Genomic DNA, 16,042 nt, shown 5'->3' on the forward strand with positions numbered 1-16,042 from the left:
GATCATAAAATTGGCTACTAAGGAATAGAAAACATAAAAAATCAATGAAAGATTTTAGTGGTATGCAGCATGTGTATAACATTTCATTTATTTGATGACTGAACAACACTAGCACAGGTTTTCCATTATTTTAAGAATATAGATGATCTCATAACACCATTCTTCCTGGCACTTATCATGTTGGCAAAGCAGTAGATATTTAAGAATTCTGTATCCATTCATTTTTCCCACTAGACTGTGAGCTCATTGGAGGCAGTAACCTTGTTAGCTCTTGATTACATTTTATTTCCATAGCTTAACTGAACTGAGTGACACATGTTTAGTAATCACTTGTTTAACAAATTATCCTCATTGTACAGAGTGGCAAGTCTCAATTTCCAAATGAAAAATGAGTGTGATGTAAAAATTACTATCCATGCCCCACCAAGGTCCATATATCATGCAATATTTCTAATGTATATCAAATCATCATTTGTAACTCCACGATCCCTGGCTACATAAGTCTGCTCTAGAAAGAGAAGGTCTAGGGTGCAGGAATGAATGTTTCCTCCTAGACACAATTTTTCAAAATATGCTGGGATTGGTGGGAAAATTCCTAAGTTCTTTTGCTTTTTGGAAGTCTAACTCTGAAGACTGAACTCTGTGTTAGTTGGCAGAGTTCATGATAGAATTATGTTCTAATAGGCGTCAGAATGAACTTATTGGATTGTACCATTTCTATTATTTCTGGGTTTTCTTTGTTTCCTTATTTCAAATCCTTTTTCTAAGTACTGAAATTCTTTGGGGAATTGAAGAAACTACTTGTATTGGAATCTTTGTCTCAGGACTAATTCTGTGAGAACTCAAATTAAATCAGATCAATACTTAGCAAACAGAAGGAAAGGTTTTATAGAAATGCATTTGCTGTCCTAATTTTTTTTTTCTTGCTTTAGATTTTTTGTTAAGCTATTTTGTTAAGACAGCTATTTTCTTAATTATACAAATGGAAATTTTAGTGTGATGGCATATATTTTTCGCTAGTAATAGGAAGCTGCAATTCATGAATTGTCAGAAAAAAAGTCTTCCAAATTTTAGATTAAAATTTATTTCAGTAGTTTACTAATTTTTTTACTAAAACCTAGTAAATTACTATTATACTCTTCTTTGAATTCACCAATTTATTCAGTGATTTTTCGTCTATCCAATGAACCATTCATCCACCCATGTTTCTAATAATTATCTCTTGAGCAGTTAACGAAGGCTACAGTGAATATTTTCCTAATAGTACAAAATGGCTTACTGTTAGTAGAGAAAGAAATTCACTGATTATATGAGAAAATTACATATATCAATTTTTAGGCCACATACAAACAAATCAATTATACTTTAATTTTAATGAGAATTTGCTCTTTGAAAGTTATATTTGTATTAGCACATTCCAATGGAATATGTCTCTTTAAAACTACTATGGATTATGAAAAGCATGCTGAAAACCAATCCCCCAAATTATGGCAAAACTCAAGTGTTTAGATCCATAATTATAACTTTTTACAAACCACAGTTTCTTATTTGTCTAGTAATTTAAAGAGACCCAAAAGAACTGGTCTAATAATAATAATAAGCCAACCATTGTGCTGTGAATATCTGAATTCTTTCCTAAAAAGACATGCCTAAATTAGCCTGGCCTTTTCTGGAAAATATGCCTCATTTTGATGAACTGCTACTTTATGACTCACATTCTTACTACACAGGATTCAGTGAAGCAAAGATGTTTCCTTGCAGGTATATTGAATTTACTAGTTTTCCATAAATAGTATTCATGTAACAAACTTCATTGCTAACAAATGAATGCATGAGTTAGTATATCTACAATAAATTCAAACAGGCTATTATTGCTAAAGTAAAATGCGAGAACTACATTTCAAACCTCTGTTTGTCTCCATATCATTCATTTCACTGCTTTGCAGACTGTACTTTTAAAGTGAATTCAAGTTGAATTTAAGAAAAGGACTACATTCAATGTACTTTATGCTTAAAAATAGTAAGAAATGATATACAGCATTGAAGATAGCATTGTGGGCACCTTTCAAATACTTCCAAGAGTATCAAGCATTGTTTTTTTGCATTGAGATTTGAAATTAGAACACTTAATTCATTATTTCTTTAAATTGGTATATATGTGAATCATCAAAGATCAGGTGATAAAACTGTCCATTTCTTAATTTATAAGATCAACTAGAATGCTAGAAGGTAGATATGAAAAAAAAAAAAAAACTAAATGAGAATGTCTTCCAGTTAATATTATAACTGACTCTTTTCAGATAATCTTTATTGTGTTTTATTTTGTTTTTAACCAAAGAATATTTATCCAAATTCTCAGAAGAATTTAACACAATGATCTGTTAATATTTTAATTATCAAAAATATATTTTAGAAGCAAAATTATGAAAATAAGTTTCTTTTCTTTTCTGGTGGTTGTTGTGGTGGTGCTGGGGATTGAACCCAGGGCCTTAGGGCATGTGGGGCAAGTACTCTACCAACTGAGCTGTATCCCCAACTTGAAATCAGGTTTCTTATATGGAGGACATAGTACACTGTCACTTACCCAAATGACAAAGTCCCTCAAAGATACTTTTCATATTTGAAAGCTATGATATCTCAATAATTTACATTTAGATTTTAAAATTGTACTTACAAATGCAATAGTAATATAACTAAAATAAGGCTTGTCCATTAGAATGTAACAAGTTTTTCTAAGGCATAGTAGAGAGTTACTAAAAGTTTCTTTACCTAGAAAACAGGAACAGATATGCAGAGATTTTTATGGTTCCTCAGAAGCTCTCCTTTCTTCCTCAAAGAAGAAGAGGTTTTAATATAAGGGGGAGGAAAAATGAATGGGAAAGTTCCTTCCACTTACAAGGAAATGGGTGTCCACATGTTTCAGAGTGTGTGGAGGGAGCTACAGAGACAGGTAATGTTTTGGTTTCTCAAATGTCACTAATTGTTGTTAGACAGAAAAAGAATTTTTCTGAAAATATGGAAGAGGAAGTTAAAAACAAAAACAATTTTGTAATTAATTCAGTTAATCCAGGGAAACAGTGAGAAGAAGTATAATCTTCATCAGGAAAGTAAGCACTATGGTAAGGCAGCTGGCTAGCTAAGCATTCCTCCTGGGTGTTTTAACGTGGACCATGTCTAATCATGACTAAAACAGTGCACCTGCTTAGCATCAAGCAACCAGTGAAATTGCCATGAAAATAATCTAGGCAACTTAGAAAAAAATGGATAAATAATTGGCCCTCAAAAATGGCTCTCTCACTGTGCTTACTTGTACCTATATCAACTCACTTAACAACTCTATGAGGAATAATTATCCTGATTTATAGATAAGAAAACTAAAACTCAGATGGTTTCTATAACTTTTCCCAAATGAGCTGTATTTACAGCTCTTGCTACCTATTGCATAGTTCTTGCCTCTTGCTACTTGCCTAAGTTCATATCTTTGGGAGGAACACGAGTTATTTACTATTTATACATTGCTGCTGAGGAAGCAAAGAACTAACAAAAATAGTTAAATTTTAAAATCTTACAAAATGAAAATATGTGTATCTTAGTTAGGCAGAATTTCCCTATATTGTAGTAAACTCTCAAATTCTAAAGCCCTAGGTAAATTATATGCTTAGAAAATTAGATGTTCATAGCATAGGGCCTCAAACAGATTTTTTGATGTACAACAGAGGCCTGAAAAAGTATATTTTCCTGAATGAATATTTCAAAGAGAAAGGTGGTAGGAGGATTAGAGCTTGGATTAGTGATAAGGCACTGGTTATCTATTCATTAAACCAGTTTTTTATAAAACTTAGAAGTGCTATGGTTTGAATGTATTCCCGAAAGTTCATGTGTTGAAAAGTTAATTTCTAATACAATTGTTGAGAGTCAGAACCTTTAAGAGGTGATTTTGTAAAAAGGTCACAGTCCCAATGATTTCAATTAATGTCATTGTCATGGAAGTGGGTTCTTTACAAAAGAATGAATTTGGCTCCATCCCTTTCTCTTTTGCTCAGTGCTAAGAGCCAAGTATATGATGCATGGCATTTTTGGTTGAAAGGTGACGCCAGCTAGCCATTGAGATGATATGATTATGTTAAGATTTGCATTCATATGGATATTGGACTCCTGCTGTTCACCTAGGCCTGCTACGGGACTCCTGGAGAGTTCCCATTGGTTGGGGAAGTACAGTAGGAGGGAGTTCCGGGGGAGGAGCTCTCTCTGCTGGTTCCCGGAGGAGGCCGCCTGGGTGGATCGAAAAATCTTCCTGGGCGCGTACTGGACATTGGCGGCAGTTTCAAAAAAATAAAGTTTGTTCCTGCTTGAGTGGCTCGTGATTTTGTGCCCAGCCAGACTGCGGCAGCTCAGGATGCCATCTGCCAGGTTAGGTTGTAATAACAAGGTCCTCCCCAGATGTAGCCCCGAGGTCTTGGACTTTCCTGCCCATAGAACAATGAGCCAAATAAATTTCTGTTCATTATAAATGATCCAGTCTGTTGTATTTTGAAAAAGCAGAGAAAATAAGCTGATGGGAGATGCCTGCATCCTTCTGGGATCTAGAAAAGCAAGAAAGGATGGGCATAGTTGTCCATGGCTTCAGCATAGAAAGCTAAGATCTAATTCTAATGAAACTGGTTGTCAACCACACCATCTCAAGAAGACTCTTGTACCAGAACCATCAGACAAGTAGATCTAACTGAAATAGTTTTCAAAAGTGTAAACCAGGAGTACATTCTTACACATGGGAAAAGTAACAAAGAAAATTCTCAGCAATAAAATTTATGCTTTGCCTCTGTGCCAATAGAAAACCTAAGGAAGGCTCCAAACCCAGAGTCCAGGATTATGCTGATAGTGAAGAAAATTGGACTCTAATGGAAAAGTTAAATTTTGAAATGTCATAGTGCTAATGGGTGCAAACAACAAAAAAAAAAGTATGTCAAAGACTATCTAGAATTTTTGTCTACTAATAAATTGATTCATTCTATGTACATGTAAAATAGACACTTCACATATAAGGCAGTCAATTTCTAGTTTAATTTGAGTGGCACTTCCCCAAGCCAATTAGAATATTTGAAAAGTCTAACATTAGAAGACAAATTGTTTTGTAAAAATATTTTTTTATTGTGACCAGTTTTGAAATGCAAATGTTCTGATAAGACTGCATCTATTAAAAGTTAACATGGAGATGTTTTGACATTTTACACTGAAATCAAAAGATATTTCTTAATATCCCCTAAACATGAAGAGGAAGAAAGTCTAAAAACTGTGTGTGTTTTGAGGAGGAAGGCAGCAATTATATCATCAGGGGATGAATAAATGTTCAAAATAAATTACCATAGTACTCCAAAGGCTGATCCTGATTTTTTGGATTAACAACAACAACCCAACTTCTTTAAAAGGCCTGTGAATTACTTTTAATGGGGGTGAGGTTATTTTCAATAATTGGATTCTAAATCTAAAACTCAAGTGACTGACTTCTAGCTTCCATAAAATTAAGAGGGATAGCCAATGAAAGAGTGAACATACCTCATGAAGTGTTGATTATTATCTCACACTTTTTATTATTTTCAAAGACATTTGCAACATTTTGTTTGTTTTTGATATGGCATTTTTATGCTATTTTAGAATTCTTTAAAGAATGGGTCACATTATTGCTTCTCCCTCCTTAGAATATACTGAGTTCACAGAAACATAAATTAGAAACTCACATTTAACATAACATCTCAAAACAAAAATGATATTGCAGGTCAGTAGGGGAAAAGAAAAGATGAGTGGTTGTACAATAAGTAAAAACAACAAATAATTTAATGTTTACACTATATACTTAATTTATCCTAAGTAAAAAGGTTCAGGTCTTTGAGATCTCTTTACCCAGAAACAAAATGGTAAACTCTATAAGATAAAAATGATATACTCATAGATTAATAGTATCAGTTACTGAAAATTATTACTGGAAATTGCTTTTGACAAGAAAGATGATAGTTGATTTTATTAGAACCTCATATTTTCTCTTACAAGTTCCTATGTTAACTCAATATATACTTATAGTGAAGAAATAAGTCTTTCTACAAGTAAGTTACATTCAGATATGAAAAAAGTTTTTAATGCTGTCAATATTTGTTAAAAATTCTCTTCAGCTAACACCAATAAATTGATGTAAGAATGTATACTTTGGCCTCAGTGAATAAATTCAAGAATATTTTAAGAGACTTCTCAGGTCATTATGAATGCAGAGAGCTAAGGAGCTATCAAAGCACTAATACTACATAATTCACAATGGCTCATTTGCACAGAAAAATCACAGAATGTTGCGATCCATAGCAATGTATAAGATAGGCACCAAACATTCAGTCAAGAGATCATTTGGAGGGAGTATTCTTGCCTAGATGACAGTATATGCTCTTATAACATAATGGATATAATAATTTAAAAAATATATTTGTTTTTCCAGATTCCAAATGTACAAACATTCATTATAAATAGCTGGCAGCTAATGATTCAGAAAAAATACATTTATAGCCCGTTTTATGTTCAGATAATTCCTAATCAGGCAACAGCCCTAAATTTTATACATAATAAAAACTGTGTGACTATAGGAAAATAAGAAAAACCCAAATATATAACATCATCATTTAAAAAAACACACACATTTATAAAATTACTTTTACATGAAAAATTAGAATGAAATAAATGGAAATGTTGCAAAACCCATGCAGAGAAACTTCATTGAGCATTTCTTCAGTAACTCCCTCAAAGGACTTTGGCAAAAAATCCTGTGTGAAATTTGTGACAGGATCTGTTATAACTAAAAAAAAAATGTTCCCCAACACTGTCATAGTCTTAAGAAACTGCATTGCAATGGTTATTTAGGGTTTTAGTCAGCTTTTTTGCTGCTGTGACTAAAGGATCTGACCAGCACAACTGTAGGTGAGAAAAAGTTTATTTGAGGACTCAAGATTTCAGAGGTCTCAGTCCAGAGGTGGAAAGCCCCATTCCTAGGGGCTCAAGGTGAGGCTGACCATCATGGCAGGAGACAGTGGCTGAGGAAAGCAGCTCACATTATGGTGACCAAGAAGCAGAGAGAGACTCCAGCTCCAGATACAAAATATATACCCCATAGCCATGCCCCCAATTAACCACTTCCTCAGCCACACTGTCTCCAGTTACCACTCAGTTAATCCCACCATGGATTAATTCACTGATTACTTTGAGACTCCCACAGTCCAATCATTTTTTCCTCTGAAACTTCTTGCATTATCTCACACGTGAGCTTTTGGGGGACACCTCAAATCCAAACCATTACATTTAACAAAGGATAAACTTTTTCAGAAGGTGAAAAGAAAAATACAGGTAGAATTTTTCATTTGCTATGGAGCCTGTGAAGGCACAGATCATAGAATTCCACATATAGCACACAATATGGCAGTGGCAGGTGTTTACTCCCTCTTAATAAAGATGCAGTGAAACTGAATCATGACTTATCTTTCATAATCCTCACATTTTATTTCAGAACTTTCATAAATTTCCATCACCATGGTCCCAACACATATACTTCCCAAATCTGATCTTCCATAAGATATGAAGAATTTGTAGTTGAGAAAGTTTTCTCTCTAGATGTTAATGAAGATATCATGAAGACATCTATGCACCTTTCCTGCTTTAACAACTTATTATTATTTGTGAGTTTGCATTATATTAACAAACAACATCTATCCAAAGACAGCTTCAACTGTTATATGGTAAACACCTCTAAGATGACCACCAATGAATCTTGTGAACTGGGCTTATTAACTCATTTATTATTAATAGAATTGACAGTTTGAAATACCTACAAAGATTGAGTTAAACAAAGATTATGCATTACTTCTTAGTGCCTGTTCTCTCCCATATGCATGCCTTCTTTAATGGAAGCCAACTTCCATATTCTGAAATGCCCTATGGAAGGACACACATCTCAAGGACTGTAGAAGGCTTATACTCAGAGTCAAAAAGTACTTTGTTGTATTATCTTGCAAGAAAATCTGATAAGTAAAATATACAGCCTCTTTCACTTTAGCAAATAGTTTTGTATGCTATACAATGTGATTTGAATATAAAATGTGATTTGAATATAAATGGTAGAGTTAAATGATTAATAAAGAAAAATGATTAAAAAGAAAAAAAACATTACATGGAAAAATGACCTTACTAATCAAGATTTGATTTATAGCTATAATAAATAAATTTACATGACCCAACCAAATACAAAGATATAGCAAATGAAGGGGCAAAGTGAACACACATTTTCAGGGAGAAAGTAGAGCTTTTTTCTTAAAGGAGATAACTGAAGAGATTCCATATTATCCACAGCCAGGAAAGAATGTATTACTTAGCCGAGCTTGTTAGAGACGGTAAGGAGAGAAAAAGGGAAAATGGGGGAATGATTTGGATGTCTGGAGTCTATGGCCAATCCTATATGTTGCCTGTTTTGAGTCTTATGGGCACAAATCTTACTCCACAAGCTAGAGAACAAAAAAATATATATATATCAATTATTTTAAATTTAATTTAATGAAACTTCACTTTGAATTATAATTTTGTACCTTGTAGAAAAACTAAATACTACTAATTATCAGGTTTCCTTTGCAGTCCCAGGGATGTCCAAAGCTTCAGGAAGTACAGCTTCAGTGGAACACTTAAAACACAAGATTTTTGATGGCTCCCGTTATCCCTGAAGCCTAATGTCCAGTCTTTTGTGGTACATTATGCAACCATTCTCCTCTGAGCTCTTACTACCTCCTTAGAATGTATCTGCAAAGCATAGCCTGAGTCAGTGATGTTAATCAGCCCATAGGATCTTGATGATATTTCAAGAAAAGATTTTAAGTGTAAAACTGTCTTCTTTCCTGCTATCTTAAAGGTAAATCTGAAAAGAATTCACCCATTTATTTATGGATGATAATTCCACGGAATGAGAATTTTTAAAAAATAAATAAATGCAGGATGGGAGTGTCTTAGTCATCTTTTGCATCACTGTGACTAACTAAAAGGATGAATAGGAACAACTTAAAGAAGGAAAAGTTTATTTGAGGCATAATGTTTGAGAGGTCTTATTCCATGGGCAACTGAATGCATGGCTCTGGGCCTGAGATGAGGAAGAACATGATGGTGGAAGGGCATAGTGGAGGAAAGCAGCTCAGGATATGGCAACTAATAAGCAGAGAGAGCTCACTAGGGACAAAATGTAAACCCTAAAGGCATGCCCCCAGTGACCTACCTACTCTACCTGCCTACAATTACCCCCAGTTAATTCATATCAGTGGGTTAATCCAATAATTAATTTACCATTCTCATAATCTAATAATTTCATCTCTGAAAATTCTTACATTGTCTCACCCATAAGCTTTTGATGGATACTTTATATCTGAAACATAAACTTCTGCCCTTAGCACCCAAAAACTCATTCTCATCTCACAATGCAAAATACATTTAGTCCATTTCCAAGAGTCCCCCATAGTTCTTACCAGTTCTAATACTGCCCAAAAATCCAACTCTAAAATCTCGTCTGAAACACAAGTCAAACTCTTAGCTGTTTGAGTAAAGAGCAAGTTATATATATCCAATATATAATAGCACAGAGTAAATATTTCCATTCCACAAGGGAGAAATATGAACATATAAAGAAGGAATGGGCCCAAAACAAGAATGGAATTCAGCTGGACAAATAAGTCCAGTAGCTCCATGTCTAGCCTCGTGGGGCACATGGCATTACGATTTTCTCTCCAAAGCGTTTGCATAACTCCACACCTGTGGCCTCACTTGCTTTGTTTATATTTGATTTCTGTCAATTTCCTCAACCAGCATCCTACATAACTAGCATCTCTTAATCTCGGGATCTTCAGAGCAGCGTCAACTTCCTTCTCACATCTTCATGCATTACCCTCTTAGGGGTACCCTACAGAGACTCTGACACTGCTACACTTGCTTCTCCTCCTAGGCTTTCCATTGAAATCTTAGTGAAAACCTCAGTGACTCATTAACTTCAGTATCTTTCAAAATCAGCACCATGTGGTTAACAGAAAGGTTTGACATGATTTCGAACATTAGCCAAGTCTTCTGGGACCATGGGACCACAGGCACTCAAAGACTGCAGAAATCTTTGAGTGCCTGTGTGGCTGGCATGGTGAAAAAAACTTTCTAGACACTATTGTGCAAACAGGATGCCCCCATGGTCTCTTCTCAAAGGAATTTTTACTTTTACACTTTTATACCCTTGACTTTGAGATGAGTGTGGTGTTGCCAATTCCTGACATGTCTTCAAGCCATCTTTCTATGATCTTTGTATATAAAGTACTTAGTTCTCTTTGGTTCCTATAATCTATTCAACAGCTACAGCTTTCTTGACCCCAGTTTTATACCCATTTTTTCTGACCAAATCACAAGTTTTTCAAGTCTTTCCACTCTGCTTTCTGCTCCTGATTATCACATAACTTGGCCAAAATTCACTAGCAATATCTATGCCATAGCATAAATGCAATACTGCCTTAAAATTCCCTCTACCAGACCTCTACGAGATTAATTAGTCCATTACCTTTAAATACAGCCTCAGAGAAAGTCTCAGGACATGGGCAAAATATAGACAAAGTCATTGACAGAATGTAACATGAATGGTCTCTAGTCTAATTTCCAATACAGTCCTGCTTCCCCTCTGAAACCTCTTTACTTTCCACAATTCCATCAGCATTCTGGTTTTCTGAGCTCCCATCAGAATCAGCCATTAAGTTCTGCTTGCAACATTCTAAGGCTCCTCCCTCATGCATCTCTAAACTTTCCCAAACTCCTCCTGTAAACCCATGCCAAGCACTTCTTAACCACATGATCAAATTAGTCACAGCAATGACCCACTCCAGAACCACTTCTGTTGTAGTTGACTTTGCATTGGTCTGACAAATATACCTGACTAGAACAACTTAAAGGAAGAAATGTTTATTCTGGCTTATAATTTCAGAAGTTCACTCCATGGTTGGTCAACTCCACAGAACACCATGGTGGAAGAAAGCTTCTCAGTTCTTCACAATCAGGAAGCACAGATAAAAAGAGAGGGAGTGGAAGTTCCAGGAACAAAATATAAAACCCAAATTCATGCCCCAGTGACCTACTTCCTGTACCACACTCTTCCTGCCTTCAGTTACCACCCAGTTGATGCATATCAGTGGATTAATCCACTGATTAGATTATACCTCTTCTAATCAAATCATTTCCCATCTCAAAATTCTTGCATTGTGTTACACATGAGGTTTTAGGGGACACTTCATCATGATTTAGATATGGATTTCCCACAAAGCTTATGTCAGAAACAATGCAAGAAAGTTTAAAGGTAAAATGGTTCTGTTATGAGAGCTTAAAACTAATCAGTACATTAATCCACTGATAGGATTAACTGGGTATCTCCTGGTAGGCAGATTGGGTGTAACTAGAGGAGGTAGATCATTGGGGTTGTACCTTTGGGTTATGTGACCTGAGGTTCTTTTCTGTCTGCTTCCTGGTGACAATGTCCTGAACTGCATTCCTCTCCACACTTTCTACCAAGATATTTTGTCTTATCTCAGGTCCAGAGCAATGGAGTTGACATTTTAATAAATTTAAATTTATTTAATAAATTTAAATAAATTTAAAATGTAAATATAAAGGTAGATTATAAACCTTTTATAAATTTTGAAAAAATAGATTCTAAAAAAAATATGTAAGACTCTTACAAATCATCAAAAAGGGGATAATTTAGAGCCTTGGAGAATAGATAAGATTTAAAAACCAAGATAGGTTTTAGGTACTCAAAGTGCCATACAAAAGGGAAAAGGAGTTACAGGGATTAAACAAAATTTATCTGAAAAATATATATGAGATGACTATTTACTCAACAAGAAAACTAACTGGTCTATTGCCTTCAGTTTGTCTTAGAATGGGTTCCCTAGAAAATAGAGTCTGAGGGAAATCTTGTGAGTTAATATTTTATAAGGAGATACAAACCCAAAAATGTAATATTGATTGAAAAAGGTAATGAGACTGAGAAAAAAGGAGAACAATTTTGGAGGTGCATATTGAGCTAGCTTCCATTTTTTATCTCATGTAATTTATTACTCAGCTTCTCAGAAATTTTATCTGGGAAGCTAAATTAATTTCTGGAAATTCTTTCCACATGAAGGAAGGAGAAACCATTTATCTTTTGCTTCCAGTGTTAGTTACATTGATCAAAGACTTGTCCCTATGAGATATTAACTTCCCTGCACTTCTGATTGCACATTCACAAGCATAATGCAATCTCATGCTATCATATGACTGTGCCAGAGAAAACCTAACATTTCCACCTGAAGGTGTGCAACCCGAGCAAGGGACAGCAACATATGCATACTGATGGCTGTTCACATGTGAGGTCATTCTCTATGTAGCTAAAATGGCACATTTTGCCAAGTGTCCCCATGTCAAGAATATGGTACATGAGAATTGCTGATTTTTATTCTACACTGGCAATAGGTAGATACTCTTATGCCCTTTCAATACCCATCACCAGTTCTACAATATAGGTCTCTATTTTGGTGCAAATTATACATTTTCACTGACTTTCCCCAATACAAATCCATGTAGTTTCCGAATCTCTTCCCATAAGCTGCGGTTCCCAGTACCATAGTCAATCCAGAGATATTCTAGGTATTCAATCATTTCCCTCCTCAATCATCCATCCTAGAATTCCTTATCCCTTGTCAGTGCTTCAGTTGGTCTGGGTTACTTTCCTGCTTTCTTCATGGGGAAAGACAAGCCTTTTTTTCCCCCTGGTAGTGGGGATTGAACCCAGGGGTGTTCTACTACTGAGCTACATTTCCAGCCATTTATAATTTTTATTTTGAGACAGGGTTTCATGAGTTTGATTTGCCCACATTAGTCTCAAACCTGTGATCCTGCTGTCTTAGCCTCACTAGTAGCTGGGATTACAGACATGTGCCATTGTGTCCAGTACAACGCAGACCTTTATCACTTCATTGTCTTCTCTTTGTTAGGTGATATTAACTGCCCATTTATTGTAATTACTAGACTTGAAAATGAAGACTTGTCCCAGTTAAATACATAGGTTTTAAGCATAAAACCTCATTATGCATCACATTCTCAGCGTTTCACGGTCATCAGTGTCAATCAGCTCTGTTGTCTAATGATTCCTTTCCACGGCCGTTCATCTCCAAAGAAACGAGAGTCACAAATTTTCAAATTTCACAATTGGAGTTCTTGTTTTCCTGGCAGCTTGACCCCTGAAACCACTTTAAACTGAACAAAAATCTCTAACAAGATAGGACAGGACATAACAAAGCAGGAATAAAAAGCATGAAATTGGCCAGGTGTGTTGCTGGACATGAGTGAAAGAGGATAATTCTATGCTAATTCCTTTGTTTCTGGGCTCAAGTATTCTCTATGTTAGGGACACAGTAACCTGTCTTGCCATTTCATCAAAGCAGATCAGGTGCCTGCTTATGCTGTCTCTTTGAGTACAAAACCTCAATCTCATGTGGTATCATCCCAAAGCTGGCAACTTAGCTCAGAATGTCCTTTCACAGGACATCCCAGGATTCTATCTGTGTCACAGGATGTATTGTACCAGGAAGATGTTCTTTATGTCAGGGTGATCAAGATTAAAAATGACCTGGAGGAGAATTAATATAGCTTTAGGATCAGAAAATGTTAAAGCATTGCCATCCTTCCTGTATGAAAGCAAATTGATTTTGATCCTATTTAATAGTGAGGATTCAAAAGAATGTATTGTCTAGGTGAATAGCTGCATAACAATCCACAGAGTCAGTGTAGATTTCTATCAATAAAGTTGTCACATCTAACAGAACAGATAGATTTTAGTGTGTCACTTGTTAAATTTAAGATAATGTAGAATAATTGACTATACACCACCTTTCCTCCCTGCTCAAGAAAGCACTCGGATGAAGTGAAATCTGACAATATGGTACACTAAACCTTATGTCCTTTAAGTGTTTGAGGGTGTTGGTAATCTCAAGTTGGTAACCTCTAACATTTCACCACGGATATATAACAGGGCTTCTTCTTATTTACTGTCTTAGCTGATGTAACAAGGGGGGAAATTTTCAACAATTTTCATTTCCAGTTTGCTATCAAAAGATGTTCTTGTACCACAAATAAGGGTCTTTTGTAACATAAATTTTAAATCATAAGTTAAGTATAAATGTTTTGCCAGTTATTTGGTGTAAATATCCTATTTTTTTTCCCTCATGGACTAGGAATAACATAAGGGTATATTTATGGAAGGTCTGTGAGATTCAAAGGGTCAAGATTTCTTCTATTACCAGTTCCTCAGTAATAATCCTAAAAAACTATATTGATAATTAAGATCTCATATTATCAGTGTCAGACCACATCCTGCATGCAGCAGCCCCATAACTTTCCTCAGTGTACCTTTAGGTTGGTAAATGATACAGGTTTTCTTGGGCAAAGAATTGGGGAAAATGTATTTTGTGTTCTTTCAGTGACATTGCAGACTTTCAGATCAAGAAATTCAACTTCCCTTTAGCTGGTGGTCTCAGATTCTGAAAGCTAAGATATTTTTATTTCCATTTTTGCAGTTGATTTCATTTGCCGTCTCTCTGTATCCAAAATTCTTAATTGTACAGAAAATAAATAAGATTATAAAAAATGTCATTACTATACCAATAAAAAGGAAATCATAATAGATTTCCAAGATTCATGATTGAACTTAATAAAAGTGGTATATAAAGAACATTGTTAAAAGAACCATCCAACATATGAGGAAAATTCATGAATCCTATATAGAATATATCTTGGAAGACTTTGAAATTTAAGATGAGAAAATAATTACTTGGGGATAGTATTTAAAAATTTTTCCCAACAGTTGAAACAACTTCACCTTTGGACAAAGATGGAAGACATGGTAATTAAGCAAACAACCAATTGATAATAGAGGAGATTTTTTTAAAACAAAAAATTTTTAAAATCTTCCTTTCTTTCATCTATGACTAAAAAATTATTTAAAAAAAAAAAAAAAAACTTCCTTTCTGAGAAAATAAAATCAACTAAATCATACATATCAGTCAGAAAAATCACCAGCTTGATCAAATTTATATTTGAAAACATAAAGGAGACCAATGCTCCATACCAAGTGTGAAATAGACAATAAGGAAGATAAGTATACATATTTAAGTACTTCTCAAAAGAGAAATTTGTGAGAATTTTGCCACAGGCCAATATTTTTATTTGTTTCCTTTTCTTCTGAGTCTTTGTTTAATACTGTTCCTAGTTAAGAAATGAAGTATTCCAGTAATTCTAATACAGAAAAATGATGATTAAATGTGTATCATTGAAATTTATGAATTGATGGTGGAATGTGATAGACATCATTATCCAAAGCACATGTATAAAGACATGAATTGGTGTCAACATACTTTATATACAACCAGAGATATGAAAAATTGTGCTCTATACATGTAATAAAAATTGCAATGCATTCTGCTGTCATTTATTTTTTAAAAAATCAATAAAAAAGAGTAATGAAAAAGAAAAACATTTTCAAAATAATGTATTTAGGTGAGAAGTGGTGATTTGGCCACATAACATCACAGTAGAAGAAAGTCCATTTGATATATGAACTTGAAAAAAATATTCACAGATATTTTCTATAAAAATAAAGGAAAGGAAAACAAATAATGGTAGAGTGAGTCACATACTTTCTGGCTGGAAGAAATAGATTGAACTTTCCCCTTGGAATGAAAAATAGCATTTAAAAACAAAGTGTCTATATGAAAACAAGTTATCTGTTCCATGTATAATCCATAAACTATTCAAGAGCTCCTACTATGATCCACTTACTGTGAGTTTCTCCTAATGTGCTGATTAGACAACAACATTTTTTCTTCTGGTTTCATTGTAATAGGGAGTGCAACTTATAGACATGGAAGAACTAGAATATCAGAGCAATATGTGGTAGAAATACAAAATAGAAATTTTGTAG

This window comes from Marmota flaviventris, chromosome 4 (genome assembly GCF_047511675.1).
Source record: "Marmota flaviventris isolate mMarFla1 chromosome 4, mMarFla1.hap1, whole genome shotgun sequence".
Taxonomy (NCBI): Eukaryota; Metazoa; Chordata; class Mammalia; order Rodentia; family Sciuridae; genus Marmota; species Marmota flaviventris.